General features: G+C 42.8%; 1 protein-coding gene across 4 annotated transcripts in view; it reads left to right on the top strand.

The window, feature by feature from the left end:
• Positions 1-6,885: 6,885 nt before the first annotated feature.
• Rrbp1 (ribosome binding protein 1) overlaps positions 6,886-22,092 on the top strand; it is a 67,574-nt gene continuing 52,367 nt past the window's right edge. For all 4 annotated transcript variants that reach the window (XM_077799916.1, XM_077799918.1, XM_077799917.1 and 1 more), the window contains exon 1: positions 6,886-7,116. The gene's annotated coding sequence lies outside the window, so the exon portion shown is untranslated. The remainder of the gene's footprint in view (positions 7,117-22,092) is intronic.

Consider the following 22,092-nt stretch of genomic DNA (forward strand, 5'->3'; position numbering starts at 1 on the left):
TGGCTTCAAACATGCTACCTCTGTCCTTAGCCTTCCAAGTAACTGAGATTACAGGGGTGCATCAGCATTCCGGACTATGGTGAATTCTTAACATAATCAAGGCATTGGGCTAGGTTTTCATAATGATGCATTGGACAGTGAGAGTGCAGAAGTATCAACATGAACATAGACAATATTTCATTTTTTTGAATACTTTAACATCCTGCTGAGTTTTTCCTCCATTCTTCTCTCTTTCTCTCCTCCCCACCCAACTCCGCTCTGGTCTAGATGACTACTATATTCAGTGGTGTGGTGGAGCTTATAAGAATTTATAAGAACTTATTGTTACATTTTGGGAATTCATGGCAATGTGTTAAACACAACCAGTATTAAAAATTAAATCATATAAGCATATAATGAAATAATTATATTTTTAAAAAGTTAATAAATACTCAAAATCATTACTTCCTAATTATTTTACTCCATATCAAAGCTCTTGAAGTTATGTCTATTTTTTGGATGTCCATGGCCAAGATAGTACACAGTGGTGTATGACTGCAAATTTATTCCCATCTTTGCCTTCAGTAATTAGATAGTTTGAAATCACTGGGCTCTGATGGGAATACATGCACCACAGAAATTGGTAAATGCCCCAAATCAGGGAGTTCCTCCACTTTCCCTGCCCTCTTCAGATAGTTGTTAAGTATTTACAAGCAAACATCAACTGCAGCTTGCCTGGAATTTTTCAATACCTCCCTAGTTTATGGTGCCTAATCCTCTGTTATGAAAACTGTCCTAACCATTCTGCATACTACTGATAAAGTAGTCTTTTGAAATGCAGATCAGATTGCATTTAGTCCTGTGTAAAGCTCCCCTTTGGCTTCCCATTACCTCCCACAGGGACTCCCTGATCTGGGACCTTCCTGCTACAGATCCCCTGTCTTTTCTCCCTTCTTCCTTGAGTTCTAGTCGTGTAACCTCCTTCCTGTTCCCTGAACCAGCTGCTGACCTCCCCTTTGTCCCAGGAATTTTGTACTTCCCTTTCCTTATGCTGAGACAAGATCAGCTTCTCATCATTTAACTCTCAACTCAACCATCCGTCCCTAGAGTCTTTCTCTGACCATCTTCTTCACACTCACTGCACTGCTCATTTCCCAATCCCTGGTCCTTCACTGTTACATGAGCCCCATCCACTTTTCCTTGCACCACTTTGACTCATCTTGCTTATTTATCAGTTGATTTGTCTATTGTCCCTCTCCCCACTACCATGTGAGTATGCTCCATCAAAGAAGACCCCTCACCTTGTTCATGGCTGTCTCCCCAGCACCTAGAGCAGTGACTGACACGTGCTGGGTACTCAGCTGTGTGTCTGTTGGATGAACAGATGCACTTTGCTTCTACCTTTTCTCCTCCCATTCATTTCTCAACCCTCTGTAATCTAGTGGCCACTTTACCACTCGCTGCATTCTCTAAAGTTGTTTCCCCCAGGTCTCTGGTGATTTCTGAGTTGCCACGTGTAACACTACTCCTATCTTTCTCTTGCTATATTTCCAGGCTACCTTTAATAGTGCTTATCCCTCCCCAACTCTTGAAACTCTCTGTCTTCTGTAAATCCCTCCTTTCCTGATTTGCTTCCCTATTGCTACCACTTAGACCTTGTGGTAGATTATATCAATTATTCTGCCATTTCTTTACTCCAGCCTGTATTTCCCCTCCTTGTAAATCTGAGCTCACCTGTACGACATGGTTTGGCTAAAAGAATGATATGGAAGCAACACAGTTCTGAGCCAAGACCTCAAGAGTCCTTGTATATTTCTGATCATTTTCTTCTGATTCAATCATTGTCACGAGAAGGGAATGTTCCCTCTAGCTTGCTGATCCCAAGAGGAGGGTGTAAGCCAAGAGTTAGGAGCAGGAGCAGGGCTTCTGAGGTTCCTCAGTCAAGCCCAGGCTAGAGGTGAGTCCCCAGTCTACCCAGTGCCCAATGAGTGAGCCAGCCAAACTTGACCAAGCCTCAGCTGACTCACAGAAGCCTCAGCCCTAACAAGAAACCAGACTTGAATTAAAACCACCAAGTTTTAGACTCTTCTGTTATGCAGCAAAGGCTGATTGATACAGGCTTTTTTGTGGATTTTCCTTTTTCTGTCCAGTGCTCAAGCATCGGCTTTCTCCTGTCACCACCCACACGCAGCTCCCAGCTCTATATGTTATGTATGATCATTGTTGTTCCTGGGATTTGACCTTGCTTTGGCATGCTTAGGTTTCTAAACTCTTTTGCCAACCCTGATTTCAATATGAAACTTTGGATCTACAGAACAATACAGTCCTGAGCCTTAGAACATTTCAGTCAATGACACATCGCACACATAAGAGTACTGGTCCCATAAGACTGTATCATCTAGTGACATCATAGCTGTCTTAGTTTATGTGAGTACATTCTGTGATCTTTGCACAACCCTTTTTATTCTCTTTTTGAGACAGAGTCTCACTAAATTGCCCAGGCTAGCCTCAAACTTGCCATCCTCCTGATGAGTTGCTGGGATTACAGTATGCACTACTATGCCCCATTTCTACTTATTCTTTTAAAACAATATTTGCAATTTGGTAGAGAAAGTAAAGTACTATCATGAATTAATAGACTATACTAGGCAATTATTCTCATGTTTAATTTTTCCTAATAAGAATGCTTTGTTTTAAATGTACAACTAAAGTCTAATGCATCCTTTTATTTCAGTTAGGTGATTTAATCATAATTTTTCTTACAAACCAAATTCAGCCTTTCAAAGAGTATACAATTTGATGAGTATTGCTATAATCATGTGACCGTTACTGTAATCAAGATATGGAACATTTAATTTATATCATTCCAAAAAAGTTCCCTTATTCCCCTTATGATCACCTTTGGGGAATAATTCTTCCTATCCTCTCCTTTGTCCCTGAGGTCTTTCCAGGTAGCTGTCCCACGTGCATCAGGCTGTTCCTCACCAGGGGCATACTTTGGACCTGGTTACCTTCAATGTCTCCCTTGAGCCCCTGTTTATTCCCTCTTCCTTGTGTCTGAAGGAACCCCTCTGCCCAAAGCACCTGTCCCATCTGGGTCCTCTCTTTCTTTTGTGTTTAATAAATCATCCATTCACACCAGAGAGCTCCTCAGTGGACTGCCATCTGGGAACGGAAAGGACCTGTTTCCTAGGCTCGAGCCTGAAGCCTGACACTGAGAAGATGGCACCTGGAGTCTGGGTCACAGACGGAATCTTCCTTGTGCTGCTGGTGAGTTGTGTGATTTAGCAGATTCTGGACTGTGGTGAAAGATCAGAGCTCAGGAGATGCCTCTTATTGCCCCCAACATCTAGTCCAGGGGATAACTAGGGTTTTTTCCCATCTATACCTTGGAATAGCTGATGAGATTGTGCAGGGATAAAGATGGGACTCCACAGGTACAGCAGTGTGGCCATGAGGATCAGACCATAAGGTGGGATGTGAGGCTGACCAGCTCTGATAGAGCTTGGCTGAGGGAGGTCGGTTTCTCCACTCAAAGGTGCCTGAGGAAGATGAAGCTGCAGGTGGGAGTCTCTAGCGCATAGCTGGGGGTGGCAGAAGATGAGTGGGGAGGGATTGCAGTAAGCAAAGCTCAGAGGAGGCCACTCTTCCTTGGGTCCTGAATTGAACGTTGTGTTGAGGCTGAACCAAACATTAAATTAGGGGGAGGAACAGATAGGGAGCCTCTTTTTGTAATAAATACCACTTACTCTTAGAGACTTCATAATTCTATCATTCACTGGACAATATTTACAGAAATATTGTTTTGTGTTTAAATTACCCATTCACACCAGCTGCTGTGGCAGGCACTGGTTCCATGTGGAAGGCTTTAAGGTGCTCCCTCCCACACCCTCTGGCACTCACCATTCTATCAAGAACTACTTTCTTCAAGGCTTTCTCTGGCTGATAAGGGGTAGGGTGAGTTAAAGTCCCTTAACCAACAAGGACTGGGAGTGCAAAACAACCATGTCCTTATCCCTCTGGTGGGACATTTCTGAGGTGTGTTCTGTATCATTTCCCAGCATCTCCAGTGACACCAAGCCCTAGCAGCCTACCGAAGTTACTCTCTTGACGAAGGGTGTGGTGGCACATGCTGTAATCCCAGTTCTCTGGAGGCTAAGGCAGGAGGATTTGTGAGTTCAAAGACAGCCTCAGCAATTTAGGGAGGCCTAAAGCAATTTAGTGAGACATTGTCTCTAAATAAAAAAAAAATATAAAGGACTGGGGATATGGTTCAGTGGTTAAGTGCCTCTGGGTTCAATCACTGTTTAACCCTCGACCCTGCTAAAAAACAAAAAACAAAAAACAAGTTAAGTGCATGATACTGTGTTCTTTACTGGCTCCTTCCTATCCTATTTATCCATCAGTGTTTCTTATAATCACCTCTAAATGAATTACAGTTGCCTTCCAGAGCTATCCACAGGTTATGCACCCACATACTCAACTGAAGATAAAAAACAAAATTCAGAAAAAACCTGCATCTATACTAAATATCTATAGACTTTCCCCTCCTTGTTATTATTCCGTAAACAAAATGTATAACAACCACTTATATCATATTTGCATTTTATTAGATATTATAAGTAATCTAGAGATGATTTAACATGTATGGAAGGATGCATGTAGGAAATATGAATATACTATGCCATTTTAGATGAGACTTGAGCATCTTCAGATTTTTTTACATCTGTGAGTGGTGGTCCTGGATACCAAATCTCCTTTGAATAGTAAGAAACAATTGAAATTTTGAACCATATCCTTGTGCCAGGATCTGCTGGGAAAACTTAAACAGTGAACAAAATAAAGGAGGCTCCTACACGAGAACAGGCCCCTGGGCAGTTGGGTCTTTACTGGATCTATGTATTACTCTGGGCTTCCTGCTCTATCCCAGTCTCTCAACAAACATCCATGAATGAATGAATTTCTTCCCTAAAACCCAGAAGAAACTGACTGTCCTACAATAAATACATCGATGTTCAGAGAGGTTAAATGGCTTATCTGTTGTAAAGTAAGACCAGTTGGTAGTAATTGCCAGCCAGAAGTTGGAATTCTTGAATTTATTTCAAGCCAGGGTTCACTGAAGAAAATGAGCGTAGAAAGCTAATCCAGGTTAATTCCCGTTGATTAATCATTAATGTGCTAAGGAACTGCTGAGATTGAAAATAGAAATGAATAGTTTAATTTCAACCTAACTCCTCTTTATTCCCTCATAAAGGTTTTTATTTTCAACTTCTTTCTAACAAAAACTAGTATAGTACCAATGGCAAATGGTGGTGGTGCTTTAAAAAAATAGATATTAGGCAGGGAATTCTGCAACCACAAAGATGAGAGGAGTGGTGTGGGCAGATAGACAGTCACAGCCCTTTTGGCCTCTTAGAAACTTAAATTTCAAAGAAACTGGCTTTGGCTCTAGTTTGAAGGGTTAGTTTTTGTTCTTTTTTTTCTTTGGTGCCAGGGATTGAACTCTGGAGCACTCGACTACTGAGGCACATCTCTAGCCCTTTTTGTATTTTATTTAGAGACAGGGTCTCATTGAGTTGCTTAGGGCTTCGATAAATTGCTGAGGCTGACTTTGAACTTGTAATCCTACTGCCTCAGCCTCCTGAGTCACTGGGATTACAGACCTGCACCACTGCTGAAGGGTTAGTTTTTTGTTCTTGCAGTGTTTCGGATCAAACTCAGGGCCTCATGCAACCTGGCAAGTCCCCTACCACTGAGCCACACACCCTGCCTTTTTTACATTGTATTCTAAGGGAGGGCCTTGCTGAATAGCCCAGGCAGGTCTCCAGCTTGGGATCCATCTGCCTCAGCCTCCTGAGTAACTGGGATTACAGGCCTGCACCACTGGATTGGCTGATTAGTTTTAAGAGACTGTTATAATGGTTAAAATCTAAACCTACAGTTAACTTAATTAAATTTGGTTATGAAGACAGTGTTGGGTAATATCTGGAAGGAACACATGTAATGAGGAAGTGCCAACTGTTCAGTTTCCTGGGGTACAGGTGAGTTTTCTTGGGTCAGAACCTTTCACCTTTCCCATTACCTGGAATAAAAAGTGCATAAGGTGGGTGATGAATTATTACTCTGGGGCTGTGGTTTAGGCCAGAACAAGAAAGACACACTGAGCCTTGGGTGCACCCTCTCTAAACAAAGGGTGTGTGATGTTCACAATGCCTTGTACACTTTCTGGGTTTTTCACCCCAATTTTCCCCTTTATTCAAGGAAATCTTTCTAGTGTTGACTGTAATCTCTTTGAAGATAATTACTTATCTTGAGTTGCCCCCCAGCAGAAGTTGTGTTCCCACCCAGAAACCCCAGGGGGCTCTGCTTTCCGGAAAGTTTAGTTGGGTTTGAATACAGCAATTTCTTGAATTGCGCAATTCTGCTTAGGGTGACACCCATCGCCACCTCAGACCGGAGACGTCCAAAGGCGCAGGCCAGGGGCTGCTGGGATTCGAACCTTCCGCCTCCCGCTTAGGCGGAGCCCATTCCAAGTCAGCTACGGCGAGCAGCGCCCAGGCCCGGAGTGGGCGGGGCTGGTCGGGGACCACCCCTAGCTGGGCGGAGCGCTCGGGTCCCGCTCCGCCCCCGCGCAGAGACCAGAGCTACGCGGCCCCGCCCCTTCTCGGCCCCGCCCCCAGCGGCTCCCCGCAGCTCCTCCCCTCTCCCATTGGCCGAGGCGGAGACCCTCCTCTTTGTCCAATGGCCGCCGCTGCGGCTCGGCCATTCGCGTCCTTACTGGCCAGCGACCAGCAGAGTGGCGGGTAGCGGACCAATAAGGAGAGGCGGTTCGATGAATGGCTGGTCCGGGTGGGGAAGGCAGGAGGCGGCGATCCCGGCGGTGGGGGCCGTTCGCCAGCTCCGAGGCAGAAAGTGCCACGACTCCACACGCGCGCACGCAGCCAGCGAGCGGCCGGAGCGGACGGCGGACGGGGCGGACGGCGTCGGGGTCGCGGCGCCTGCAGCTGCTTGGGGGCGGCTTCTTGGTGGAGGCTCGGCCGGCTCCTCTCTCCCGGTTCCGCGGCGGCGGCGGCGGCGGCGGCGGCGGCGGCTCCGGCTCCTGTCCTCTTGCTCTCCCTCTCGCGTCTCCGCCTGCAGGTAAGAAACTTGGCTGGGCCCTGCAGCGGCAGCGGCGGCGGTGGCGGCGCGCGGGCCCGGCCGTCGGGGTGCCGGGGCCGGCCGCGCCGCGCCGCGAGTGACACGTCTCCTTGGCGGCCCCTCCCCCGGCGGCGCCGGCTCGCCCGCCGCCCGCCGTCACCGCGGCCGCGGCCCCTCGGGGTGGGACTCGGGTGGGGGGGCGTGTGCCAAGGCCCATTCCTATGCAGGGGCGGCGGCCGAGCGCGCCGAGCTGCGCGGACCCCACGTCCCTGGCCGTCTGGCGAGCTGTGGCGGCCCGGCGGCGCGACGTGGCGACCCCTCCCTCCCGGCCCGGCCGTCGGGCCGGCCCGCGCGCTCCTAAGTTGGGCGAAGAAAGTTGGCGGCGGGGCGGGGCGGCGCACAGCTGGCGGAGGAAGGGGTTAAGTTTCGGGAAGCCGCCGGATGACGTTGCCGGGCTGGAGTCCGGGCCGGAGGAGTGGGGGGGAGCTGGCGGAAGGCGGTGGAGGCCGTGGGGAGGAAGGCGGGATTGAATGGGCAACCTGAGGGCCGAGTGCGCCCGGTTGCGGGCCGCCGAGTGGCGGTGTCTTGGGGGATCCTGGAAGACCCGACGGGGCGGGCCCGGGCCGCAGGCGTGCTGTGCGGACGCCCCAGGGTGCTGTCCCGGGCGCGGACGTTCGGGCGGCCGTGGTGGCAACTTCCCGGAGTGCGGGACGAGGTTCCCTGCTCCCCCTGGCGGCGGGGCTGCGGCACCGTTTCCCCCGCGGGGCCGCGCGGAGTCCGGCGCGAGGGCACCCGGCGGGGGTCGGGGCCACTCCGGGCCCAGCTCGGCCTGCCCCTCCCGCTGCCACTATGAATGGGTCGGCAGTGCCAGGCCCAAGCGGAAGCGGGCACCTCCGGCCCGGCGGGCCAAGCGCTCTGGCACCCAGCCCGCTGCCCGCCCCAGCCCGCCAGGCTCCCCTCCTGCGCTTTTGGTAGGGAGAGTGTTACTGTGGCCCGAGTTTCCATTGGGGCTCAGAGATGCTTTAGGGATCCCCTTTGCATTACAAATCACAAGGTGTGGCACTGTCTGGTGTCCATGCACCCTGGAGGTTAGGACCAAGTCATCTTTCTCGGGCTTGGGGTGAGGGGCTGTCTCAATTTCCTCGTCTGAAAAATGGGGCTCCTGATTCTCTGTACTTTAGAGAATGCTGTGGAGGACCAGCACATGTAGGAAGTAGTCAACAAGTGTTGGCTTGTCCTTTTGGGATGCATTTTTAGGGACGTGCCGGACACAGGAGCAAGGTGGAGCCAGGCTCCTACTTGCCTACTGCAGACCACGCAGGCCTGCAGCCTGCAGAAGTCACAAGTTTGGATTCCACTTGCTAGACTACATATCTCTGGTCCCTTAACCTCTCTGAACCTGAGTTTCCTTATCTGTAGCCTGGAGATAGTACCACCCACTCACGATGGGGTCAGGGGAGCTGTGCAGGGAAGTGCTCGGACCTTGTGCAAACAACAGGCAGTTTGGCAATAATTCCGTAGGTCAGAGGTTAGGAGAGACTGGAAGCACCAAGGAAATGAAACTTTGGAGGCTCTTGGAAGACTCACACGTCTCTGTTTGCCCAGCTATTCACTCAGTGTGCTGAAATCTTCCTGGTTGCCAGTATCTGGATGGAATTTTCTGAAGTTTGGGAAAAGTGACCCAGTAGGGTCTCATATCCCAGGCTGAACAACTGCACATTTTACAAGAGCCCTATGCAGTTGGGGAGCATTCTTCTACCTCCCTTCCACCTCCTTATACTTTTCCAACTGCCCTTGTTTGTCTTAACTGGTCATTAATTGGATACCCCGGGAAATCTCAGTGATTCTGCAGCATGCTATCTAACTTTGGTGATGTCTTAATTTGTTTATGAACTTTCCAAAGGTCAGCCCGCTATCGTCTGCCAACTTGTTTCCCTTCCAGAAGTACCTTCCGGTTCTGAGGTCCTGGAGATGCCACTTCCTTCTTGATTTAAGTAGAGGAGGAGAGGTCAGGGCAGACCTCCTAGTAAGTTTCCCTTTGTATGAAACAGGGCAGACTTGGATAGCAGGGCAAACCCATATTATTGGGCTGCCTGGCCACACCCCAGAGGAGGGCAAGAAAGGAGTCCTGGGGTTTGGAAACAGGGTTTCCAGTGGGTAGGGCTATAGGCACTATGTTATAAGAGAACTTCACCCTTTCATACTTAGAAGTCTGCCTCTGACCATTTCAAAAGGAGATTAAGAAGTTAGAGCAGTACCATGGTATAAGGATATTTTTTGTTGATGGGAGAGTTTTAAATAAATCCTGAATCGAATCATTTGAGCAGTTATGCTCTTTGCTAACTAACTCTACAGGCTGCAATAATTATATAGCACCAAACTCAGTTTAAATGGTTGAATGCAAATGATTTAATTGGAATATTGGTTTATTATGCAGCAGAATACCTTTTTAAAGTGTAAAAACCTGGATTCTTCTTACTCATTCTTTTATCACTGGGAGCTTTAACTAATAGACAAATGACACAGAGTCAGAGACAACAATTCTTTTGAGATACCGGATTTTTTGTTAAAATCTTGTTTCCAGAGGAAAAAATGGTCAGTCAGAATTATGAAGGTAGGGACTGTGCTTTCCTTCTGTATATCCCAGGCCTACAATGGATAAGATCTAGTAAGTTTCCTTTGACACAGAGTGGTGCAGACCTGAATCACAGGACTCCTGATTTAGCTGAAGCCTGGAGGAGACCATGATTGAGGGATGGCAAGAAAGGGATCTTGGAGTTTGGAGATAGAGGGTTTCCATAATTAATACTGATTAAGTGGGATAATCTACCATCTCTGGTTAAAATATCCTCAGTAATTAATCCAGCTGTTTCATGGGATAAATGAAACTGAACACAACTTGATTTTTAAGGTTTACTGTTTATAATCAGATTTCATAACTTTAATGTACATTTAGGACTGACAACAACCTTATTTTTTAGGATAGGTATAGTTGTCACCCATTTGATGGATGAGAATGGGGAGGCCCAGCAGATCAGGAGGTGTTTAGACTTGTTTTTGTTGCTAGTTTCTAGGTGACCTGGACTCTGCCTTCCAAACATTCTGTGGGGCTGTACAATTCTACCTTCTAGGGACAGTAATTATCCCAGAGACAACATAGAACTAGAAGACCAAAATTAAGTTTCACTGGCGAGAAGGTGGAGAGTCAGTTGAAAATGTAAAGTGGCAATGCAAGAAGGTACTTTGAATTTCATTTCTTTATGAAGCATCTCTCTTCTGGACCTTCAAATCTATACATACAAATGAGGGACTTCTAGTTCTTGTCTGAAGAAGTTGCTATGAAAAATGGTATTGTCCGGCACCATAGCCACATACAGCTATTTAAGTTTGACTTTAAAACAAGTAAAATGAGATAAATCAGTTTCTTAGCCACATTTCTAGTGCTCAGTAGTCACATATTAGTCAGTGTAGATTTAGATCATTCCTATCATCACAGAAAGTTCTGTCAGATAACATTGGTCTAGGGAAGCTGTTATTCTCTAAATAGTTAAGTCTCTGTTCTCTTGATTATAGGGAAATATTTTGATGTCCAGCCGGGTGAAATGCCCATTCTATAGATCAGTACAGTTGACTAGTGGCAGTTCATATGCTTTGACCTAATAAAATGTCACTTTTAATCACATTAGTCCTGACTCTGCATTGTAAACTACATAATGAGTGGGGAGTGGGGGGATATCAGTTTTTACCTAATAGCAACAGCATCTAAATGGCCAATTGTACCAAACATGGAAAATAAATAAGTATTAAGTAGAAATCATATGGCTTGTAAGGAAAGTAAATATTTAATTTTAAGTGGGCAAGCAAGGCCAGTTAGCATTATAGAACATTAACTCAGGGACTTCCTAAGAGACCATTTTTTTTTTTAGGCAGACAACTTCTGAATGAGTCTCCCCAAACAGGCAAGAATACACCCAAATTTAAAACCAGGCAAAAGTGACTCTCCAATCTCTCTAGAATGCACAGCAACTTTAATTTTTTTTAAAGTCCTATAATTCCTTTAAGTTGTAAATTCTCAATTATTTTGGCAAGACTGGACTACCTGCTTGGTCGCCAAACCTTACATCTTCCAACATATTGGAGTTTTCCTATCCCTGGGGCAGTGACTAATTTGCAGGCTCTTTCATACTCCGTATGACTCTGAAAGGCTCAGTGGGATTTGAGAGGATCAGTATTTGGGAAGAGCTGTTGAATTCTTGGTTGTCCTAGTGGGCTCATCTTAGTACTCAGAATGACAGAACCAAAGTTTAAACAAAGAACCTTCAGTGTTGGGCAGTTAGTCAATCTCTTGTTGGTCAGAGGAGAGGCCCACTGAGATTGTGCGGGAAGTTATCAGCTATTTATAGTGATAATGAATATCATTTGCTGGCTCAAAAGTCGTACTAAAAGACCATCCTGATCTCAAACCTTTAATTCTGTACCCTACCTGTGGGCTAGTTATCAGCAGACAAGGTCTGTGTTAAGCTGTCTCAAGACAGGTTTGAGGCTGGTGCACTGTGTGGACTGAACTTGGCCTGCACATGACGTTTGTTTGACAAACCCCATGTCATTAAACACCTTTTAAAAATGGGGGGATTTTTTCCCCCATTAAAATATTTCATTTTACATGAGGAAGAAGCTAAAGCCCAGAAAGAGAAAAGTCATGTCTAAGGTCACATCACTTATTCCTGGTATCAGAACCCCCACTAGGGCTTATCTCTTGGAAAAAATATTTAGGGCCCTCTTGGAAAAGATGAGAATGTCTGGCCACATTATGTTGGTTTTCTTGCACGAAAACTATGAACTGTGGTCACCCTCTGGGAAGAGCCTGTGCCCTCATGCACCAGCATCCTACCCTAGTTTATGTGATGTGCTGGGGTTTCAGCAGTCCTTGAGGGGGCTGGAGAGCATCTAGGAGCGGCCTGGCTCATCTCCAGCATGGGGCAGTGAGATAAGCCCTGGTTGGGGTTCTGATCCCAGGAATAAGTGGTGTGACCTTAGACATGACTTTTCTCTTTCTGGGCTTTATTTTGTTTCTCATGTAAATGAAAGTAGGCCAGATGGCTCCATCTTTGAGGCTTCAAACCTTGGTTTAATTCCCTGCTCTCTCATGCCAGTGTCTCCAACATCAGCAAATCCCATCAGTTCTACCTTTAAAATAGAGCCCTCATTGGACTTCTTACCCTCTTTTGGTTCCACTGTCCAACCCCTTTCACCGCTTGCATGGATTATTTTACTGCCCTCTGAAGTGGTCTTCCAGTTTTTACCCTCACCCCATGCCTTCTAATCTGTTCCAAAGCAGTCTTCTGTTAAAGAGCCTCCTTGGTCAGAGTGTTTATAGTGGTCTCCAGTGTTTCCACTTAGGCTCTGGCTGCCTACCATGTCCCTTGCTCCTCGGGCACACTTCTGACTCTGGCTTTTTTCATGTGCAGTTGCCTTTACCTGGGGAGTTTTTTCCCCAGATAACCACGTGACTGGCTCCCCCATCTCCCCCAGGTCTGTTGCCACTCTTTTTATTTTCACAATATCTTTATTTTGTTTATTTTTATGTGGTACACAGTGCCTCACATGTCAAGGCAAGTACTCTGCCACTGAGCCACAACCCCAGCTTCTGTTGCCACTCTTTTTAAAGTGACAGCCATCTGTCTCTTTTCATGTCTTTCTCATCTCTGCATCACTTTCTGTTGATTATCACCACCTAATGTATCCCATATTTGACTTTGCTGTGCTCCACCCCAGTGGAGCATGAGCTCTACCAACATGGGGATATTATCTGTTTTGTTTCCTCAGGTGTCTCCAGTATCTTCAACAGTGATGGCACCCAGTAGATGCCATCCTTGCTGAGCTAATTGAAGAGACGATTTCCTAGTGCTCATATTCTTCGGGTATATTATCATTTAGCCTGAAGTAGTCTGGATTCCTAGAGCATCAAATATAAACACAAAAACATATTCCAGAGCCAAATGCAAGTGATTTTTGGATTACCTCCAGCCTGGCTCCAGTTGAGAAATTGACAAGAACGTTGTGGAGTGGTGCTGTCAAGCATGGACAGTCCCTGCTCTGGCAGCAGAGGCTAGAGGTTTAAGTGTGCCTTAGGGGAAGGCTTGGGTGCCTGCCCTCCCTCTCCTGGCTCCCTGAATCTCCTGGCCAGCATATTATATAGATCTCAGGGCTGCCTGTTTCTCCACAGCCCATCATCCATAGCACCTCAGCAGGGCTAGGCCCTCCCAGGTGCTTGTCCTAGTTTGGGGGAGGAGCACTGGCAGTCAGCATCCTGTGTTTCCCTGTGTGAATTATGAGCATGAGGTGGGGTTTGCAGAGTAACTGAGCATATCAGTGACGACACACTTAACCAGGAAACAAAACGTTATTTTTGGTTCTGAACAATGTGCTGGCTTGCTCTGAATAGAGGTGGATTTTGTATTTCAGTGTTTCTTAGTGGTAGGAGGGAGAATTCTTTTCTTTTAGTTGGTATTACATTTTCTTTTCTCTTGGTCAGACTAAGGAGTGAGAGGACTTGATGAGGTTATTCTGTTGCCTCCCCTCGCAGTGGGCTTCTTTGCCCTCAGAGGGCTTTAGTGTGTAAGTTAGCAGAGATGGAGGAAGCCTGGTCAAAGGCATGCTGGTCTTGTAGGTGAGAGTGGATTCCAGGTTAGCCGCCATCCTTCATTTCTCCTTCTCTCCTGCTTGTAGGCAAAGAATGGAAAAGAACATCCTAGATTCCTAGCTCTTTGTAATGATGGTTTGTGACCTACTCATTTTACATGGAAGTGTGAAAGATCCTTGTCCATACCTAGGTGTGGTGTTTTCTGGAATCTGTCCTTCAGTGATCAGAATGTACAGCTCAAAGACAATTGAGTTTTCTATGAATAGGAATTGATGTAGCTTTATTTCTGATGGATACATTCTTATTTTTGGTTCTTGATATTTATACTGTAGTACTTAGAAAAATCTTAATTTTTAAAAATTTATAATAATAAATGATTAGAAAAATCTTAATTTTCAAAAATTTATAATAATAAATGGTTCAGGGAAGGAAGGAGCTAAAAAATAAATGAATTATTGCAACTCTTTATGAAAAGTCTTATTGGGGACTTGTCAAGGAACTTCTGAAAAGTCAACTTTAGCCTTGACTCTGAAGCCCAGCCCTAAGTTGACTGTCATATGTAGCTTCTGTCTTAAGTTCCTGAGCCTTATGTTGTACAGTTTTATTTTTTAAGACTGAGGAGGATAGCACAGTAGGTGTGGCTCCTTGCTGTCCTGGACACATCAGGAGATAACACCTGCCTGGTTTCTTTAATTCCTCTCTTTGGAGAGAACAATATTGAGTATATGTAAGAGCTGGGAGGTGGCAGTAGAGACAGAACTGTGACAGATTCTTTAGGCCTTAAATTTACCTCTCCTTCAGGATCCATGAGATGCATTTTCCTGGCAGAGATGGCACACATACTTTTAAAACAATATTTATTTTTTAGTTATAGGTGGACACAATATCTTTATTTATTTATTTTTTAAATGTGGTGCTAAGGTTCGAACCCAGTGCCTCACACATGCTATGCGAGTGCTCTACCACTGAGCTACAGCCCCAGCCCAGCACACATATTTTTAACTCTTTCCTGAAGTAAATATATTTGAGTCTATAGCTCAATACATTTTTTTTTTTTTACAGAGTATAAACCCTTGTTTAACCATCAGATCAAGAAGTCTATTATTTGTGTCCCCTTTTACTTGCTGCCTGTTCCCAAGGACAACTGTTCTCCTATTTCTAATAGATTCTTTTTGCCTTTGTAGGAATTCTATAGATGTGGAATCACGTGGCATATGCTTGTCTTTCCCTCAGGATATGTGTAAGATTTCATCCATGTATTTGGGATAGCTGTAGTTTATTCATTCATTCTTGTTGTTTATATTCCAGTATGTGAATATATCTCATTTTATCCATTTTACTCTGGATAGGTACTTGGATAGTTTCCAATTTGGGGCTATTAAAGATAATACTGGTCTTGCCTCTGACTTTTGGTGAACACATATTCATGATTCCATTGGAGTGGAATTGCGGAGCCACGAGGAAGTGTATGCTCAGCTTTAGAAGACAGTGCCAGACTTTTCCCCCAAAATGCTTCTATTAATTTGTACTCCCACCAGTAGTATATGAGAGTTTAGAGTGCATTGTGAAATGACTGACTTTAGGAAGGAACCAAAGTTTGATAATAAGAATCAATTCCTTCATACCAGAGTTCTTTTGTCACAGAGATGGGAATGTCTGACCAGCAGAATTTGTTAATCAAAGATGGGTCTTTGCAAGGGCTGATAGGAAGGTCAGATTTAATGTCAGTGAGCAAATGTTATTTCTTCACCACAAATCCAAGTGGAAAGGAGCTCCTCATAAAAATTAAGTGATGGAGTTGATTTGTGTTCTGATCTGATCCCTATTGGTTTCTTAAAAACAAGGCAAACAACAGTTGGGTACCAGACCTTATTCAGCCCTGGCTCATACATTTCTAATTAGAAGATCTACCCCTTCCATGAGTATGGTGGTGTGGGGATACACCTGCAGGATCTCCTACTTATCCACCTCCCACCCCTTGGGATTAGGGTATAGTAGTTCCCCCATCTGTGGGAATATATTCCTGCGACTCCTGTGGATGCCTAAAACTGCAGGTAGTTCTGAACCCCATACATACAACGTTTTTTTTTTCCTATACAATGTAATATGATAAAGTTGAATTTATGAATTGGGCACAATATGATATTAACAACAATAACATAACAGAGAAGAAGAGTTCCAACAATATCTGTAATAAAAATTATGTGAATGTGGTCTTTCTCGGTATCTTATTGTTCTGTACCCATTGTTTTTCTGTTGACAATGTGAGACGGTGCAATGCCTACCTGACGAGATGAAGTTAAGTAAATGATGTAGGCAGTGTGATATAGCATTAGGTCACATTGACCTTTTGACAATACATACTTTAGACTGTGGCTGACTGGGTACCTGAAGCCTCAGAAAGGGAAACTGTGGATAAAGCAGCACTTCACATATCCAGGTCTGGATTAGAAACTTGTCTTGCTGGCACAGCCAGCCTTCCTGTCACATAACAGTGATGTTTTCCCTTTTCTTTGAAGAGCTTTATTGTCTGGAATTTGGTTTGACTGTGAGTGGCAACAGTGCCAGCTATCGGTTAGCTTAAAGATTGAAGGGACACTGGGTTTCTGGTGAGGTAAGGTCTGGGTTGTCTAGACCAGTCTTCTGATTTGGGATGGGCTGGGGCAAGTACTAGATAGAAGATCAGAAACACCTCCTGTAAAGCATGGAATGGCCTGGAAGATACTGAAGAAGGATAAACATGATGCTGAGGGCCTTGGGTGAACTGTGCAAACTCTTAAGTTTTGAGGGAATCTCTCAGCACAAGGGGCAGAGATCAACATGGGCAGCATAATAGGAGAGCCTCTCCTAAGAGCTGGAACCACTAGGGACTTCAATACCTTTAGGAAGAAGGAAAGTCCTAAGTAAGCACTTCTGGGACTGGGGATGTAGATCAGGGGTAGAGCGCTTGATTAGCATCTGGGAGTCCCAAGTTTCAATCCCTAGCACTGCAAGATAAATAAGCAAATATACAGATAGACCAGCAGTACACAGCAAATAAATAAATAGAAAGGAAGGAAAGGAAAGAAGAAAGGAAGTGCTTACCCTACCCAAGAGCCAGGTTGTGTGGAATGGCATAGCCTGAGAAGTGGATATGAAAAGTTGTCCCTTATGTAGATCACATGAACTGAGTACTGGGAAACAAGCTCATTTTAAAGTTATTTTATAATTGACCTGGACAGATAGTGCTCTTGTGCCAGTCTCTGAGCAGGCAGGTCTATGAAGAACTGTACCTTTATGTAAGCTCGTTGAATTCCCAGTAAAAGTGTAACAGGAAAATGAACAGCCCATGCTCACAAAACACACAGAACTAGACAAAGGATGCAAAGTCCAACATGTAAATATGAAAATGTCAATAATTGTAATAAAAATCTGACAAATGGGATTATCATCAACTTAGACAAAACTGAAGAGAAGAAATGGACTGGAAGGTAGAACAGAAGAAAATATATAGATTCATTTTTAAAAACCAAATAGATGGGGCTGGGGTTGTGGCTCAGCGGTAGAGCTCTTGCCTAGCATGTGTTAGGCATTGGGTTTGATTCTCAGAACTGCATAGAAATAAATAAAGGTTCATCAACAACTAACTAACTAACTAAATAAATAAATAAAACAGATGAATACTTTGTAAGACCAATAGAGATTCACAGAGAATGGACTGAGAAGTGTGTATAATTGGGGATCCAGGAGAGGATCTGGATCTCTTCAGTGGGTATCTAAAGAGATCATGACTGAGAATTTTTGCAAAATGGATAAGACATTCATCAAAAACTAAAACCAACCCTCTAAAAACAGGTTTACGTGTGGATAGGTTAGTGGTTAGAGGGAAAAATTCAACAGTGAAGGTGAAAAGGTCATTTTAAGACATAAACCAAGAGGGTTACTATGGATCTTGGCTAAAGGACATTCTCAAGGATATTCTTGGAAGAAAGATAAGGCCAGATGGAAAAAAGTGAGTCTGCAGGCATTGAAGAGTAAAACTCGTTAATTTTTGAACAATCCTAAATAAATATAAATAAAATGAGATTATATACATGAAAATAGTAAGATCTAAGTTGGAAAAGGTAGTGAAATGTATGGGGGAGGGTAAAATTTTTGTGAACCTTGCATGTTGATTTTTAAAGATAATTACTAAAGAGTAGAAACAGTGAGTTACTTCTGTAATAGTGGGGTAGAGGATGGTGAATAAAACATTTTAAATAATCAAGAAAGATAGAAAGTAACCCAGGATAGGGAATAAAATAGCACAAAACGCAGATTTAAACCCAAATATATGAGCATTCTTATTAAATGTAAATGACCTAAATATTCCAGTTAAAATGTAAATATTTTGTTCATACTGGGTTTTAAAAACATCCAGCTCTTGAGGTATTTATGAAAGATGGGTGAAAGTAAAAGAATAGAAAAAGATACTACAGAAAAACTATTAAAAAAAACTGGTGTATTAATGTAATATCAAATATGCTTCAAGGCAAAACCCATTATGTAGAGAGAAGGTCACTTCATAATGATAAGCATGCAATTTGAAGATTGTTAATTCTAAAGTTAAAATTGCTCAATCTTAATACATAAAGCATAAACTGACAATTTTCAAAAAATGGTCAAATCTATATTCATAGTAGAGAATTTTAGTAATCCTGTCAGCTAAACAGAGCAGTAGGAATGTAGTTTGTAACGATTTTTGGGGGGGGGGGTACCAGGGATTGAACTCAGGGGTGCTTAACCACTGAGCCACATACCCAGCCCTCTTTGTATTTTATTTAGAGACAAGGTCTCGTTAAATTGCTGATAAATGGCTTTGATCTTGGGATCCTCCTGCTTCAGCCTCCCAAGGCCCTGATATTAACAGGCATGTGCCACCATACCTGGCTGGCATGTAATGATTTTTTTGTAAATAAAACACTATAGCCAGTGCATACTTCAGGTTAGCCATGTCTGTAGCCTTTAAAGTAATTCTCAAGAAATAATAAAGGTTTGAAATTGTACAGAGTAGATAGATCACTATTCAATTAAATCAGAAATATGAATAAAAAGAAAATCTCCGTGTACTTAGAAATTTTAAATTGCTTCTAGTATTCATGTGTAGGTAAAAAAAATAATGAGAAATAAAAATGTTGAAATGTATAGTATGTTAAAAGTTGTAGCATGTAGCTAAAATATTATTTACCAGGTAATTTATGACTTTAAATGCATTCAGAAGGAGAAAAAGATGAAAATTAATGAACTAAGCATGTATCTTGAGACATTACAAAAGGCAAAATAAACCTGTCAATCAGCAAGAAGTAAAATAAGGATTAATGAAACAGAAAACAAATATATAATAGGGAACCTCAACAAAACCATAATTTCACCCTTAGAAGAGATGAGTAATATTGACAAATCTCAAGCAAAATTGATCAAGAGAAAGACATAAATAACTAATCAAGTATGTAAAATGGGACTTCACTACAGATGATGTAGACATTAAAAGATAAGTGGTTATTATGAAGAACTTGTGCTACATAAATTTTAAAATCAATATTTATTAACATTTATTAAAATATCTAATAACTAGAGAGGAGTTATACATCATATATCAAAAACTTCCCTTTTACATCTCAACATGGCAAAGGTTTTGCAAATTCTTAGAATATTAATAAGCTTCTAGAAAATATAACTTATCAGTACTGAATCAAGAAGAGATAGAAAACTTGCATAGTCCTATAATTATTAAGGAAATTAGATCCTTCAAGTTTTCTCACACAGAAAATAGCAGCTCCAGATGACTTCACTGATTAGCTCTACTAGACTTTTAAAGAAAAGTATTTCAGTTGTTCACAAACTCTTCAAAAAAAGAAAAAAGAAACACTACACTATCTACTCATCTTGATACAAAACCTGACGAAAATAGGTGGGAAGAAAATTTTCAAATCTTACTCCTAAAAATACAAACCAAATCAATTAGTATGTATAATGACATATTTATCCTAGGAATGCAAACTTGGTTTAATGTTTTAAATATGTTTATATTCATCTCCCGTGCTCACAGATTACAGGAGTAGCACAGCGTGATTATCAAATACAGAGAAAGTATTTGATAAAATTAACCATGTATTTATGCAAACTAGGGATAAAAATGGACTTTTTTAAACTGATAAAGGATGTCTTCAGAAAGCCTGTAGCAAACATCACACTGAAAAAAGGGATTCATAAAATCCTGCCCTTAGATATCAGGAAGAACTGGTTGCCTAGCATCATCCTTTTTCCCTCTCTTTTTTGTTTTTCGTTCATACTGGGGGTTGAACCCAGAAATACTTTGCCAACTGAATTATATTCCAGCCCTTTTTATTTTGAGGCAGGGTCTTGCTAAACTTAAAATCCTCCTGTCTACCTTCCATGTAGATAGAATTATAGGTGTGCGCCTCTGCAGCCGTCCGTCCTTTCTCTTTAGTGCTGTGTTGGAGTCCTACCCTGTCAAGAAGAGTGAAACAGAGCATATCAAGAGTGGGAAGAAAAGAACAAACAATGGTTCATATGCTTAGATATATAGAAAACTTAAAAAAAAGCCTTCAGATGCATTATTAGAATTAGGCAAAAATTTACCATACCTGAATCAAATACATTTCTTATACCAGTAACAAATTGAAAATGAAACGTAGAGACCTTTTGCAAGTGTGTAAAAACTGTGAAGAACCAAGAAATAACTCTCTGAAAAAATGGGTAAGACTTCATGGTGGACATTAATTTCTCCTTCAAGACGGTTGTGTTTTTCTTTGTAAATTTGGTCCTTATAAAATAAATTAACACATATTGTCCTGATATCAGCAGATACTGACGCCGATGTGAGGAGGCTGGCTGCATGCAGTGCAGGTCAAGTTCATCCCTGCTTTCTGAGAGGTGTATGTCAACCGCAATAAGCACTCTGTTGTGGGCCGACACATCTTTACTCTTCATGTTTATTTTTAAAAACCAGGATCCTTGATTCCTACCACATAGGCATGTTGTCTTCATAAGATGAAGCTTGTAGATTTCTTAAAGCTCTCAGAAGATTTAAGTCTATTTAGATACCTACTTTTCCAAAGACTTCGTGATTTTGAGAAACACAAACGTGTCAACTCTTTATTTTTTTCCTCAGGCATACAAATTGAATCTGAAATGGCTGATGAATAAGACTTATAATAGAATACATTTCTATTTTTAGTGTTTCAACTCTTCTTTGAAATGAGTGGTATTGTTTCTTTAAAGTAGGAAGTCAGTTATTTCCATCCTGTTAACACATGAAATAAGTGATTACAGAGCTGTCTTTAGTTACTGCATTTTCTCTTAGTTCCTCTGGGTTAAACAAAACACAACAAAAACAAATCCAAGATTACATTTAAAATTTTAGACCAGATACTCTGATTCCGTTTTAGAAATGTTAGATGAAGTTAATAAGCATTTTTTTTTTAAAGTTTTGCTTATGGGGTAGCAAAGAGATTGCCAGAAACTGTAAGCTAAGTGAGAAGTGACTGGGGCGTACCCTAAGCTGACCCTGGGATAGGGGTGGGGTAATGACAACTACAGTCATTTTTTGCTTTAATGCCCAGGGGGTAAGGGATTATGTGAAGTGGAAGTGGGAACTGAGCTTTCCTTCACATACCCATTTAAGTCCCAAACCCTTGAAGGCCTGCATCCTCAATGGAAGAGCAGACATTATCCCATGATTAATAAGGGGAGAGGAGGATGGGTAAGCACTTACCTGGTTTTGTTCTGAGGTAGGAAAGCAAAGTCTCCTGAGTTTTTCTGTGCTACTGGGCCCAGTCCAGGGCCTAGCACATGATAGGTAAGTGCTCAACCACTGAACTATACCCCTACGCCTTTTTATTTTATTTTAAGACAGGGTCTTTAAGTTGCCCACACTGACCATGAACTTGTGATCCTCCTGCCTCAGCCTCCTGAGGAGCTGGGATTACAAGTGTGCATTACCATTCTGGGCTTAGTTAATTTTTTTTTTAAAGGATTATTCAATGATAAAGTGGAACTAAATTGTAAAGGAAAAAAGGATAACACTTGAATAATCCAATAAGAGTGCAAAAAAGAATGGGAAAATATATAAAGAAACTGTTATAAATAGGAAGTATAAAAGGAGAGTATAAATGAGTCCAATTACATAGGAAACTACAATAGATGTTGGTGGATTAAACCTACCAGTTAAAAAAACAAATTGCCACTGGTCTTAAAATAAAACCCAGCTATATGCTATTTTTAAGAGCTCCACTTAAAACATAGGGACACAGAGGAGTTGCAAGTAAAAAATAGAAAAAGGTTCCAGGCCA

This window comes from Urocitellus parryii, chromosome 6 (assembly GCF_045843805.1).
Source record: "Urocitellus parryii isolate mUroPar1 chromosome 6, mUroPar1.hap1, whole genome shotgun sequence".
NCBI lineage: Eukaryota > Metazoa > Chordata > Mammalia > Rodentia > Sciuridae > Urocitellus > Urocitellus parryii.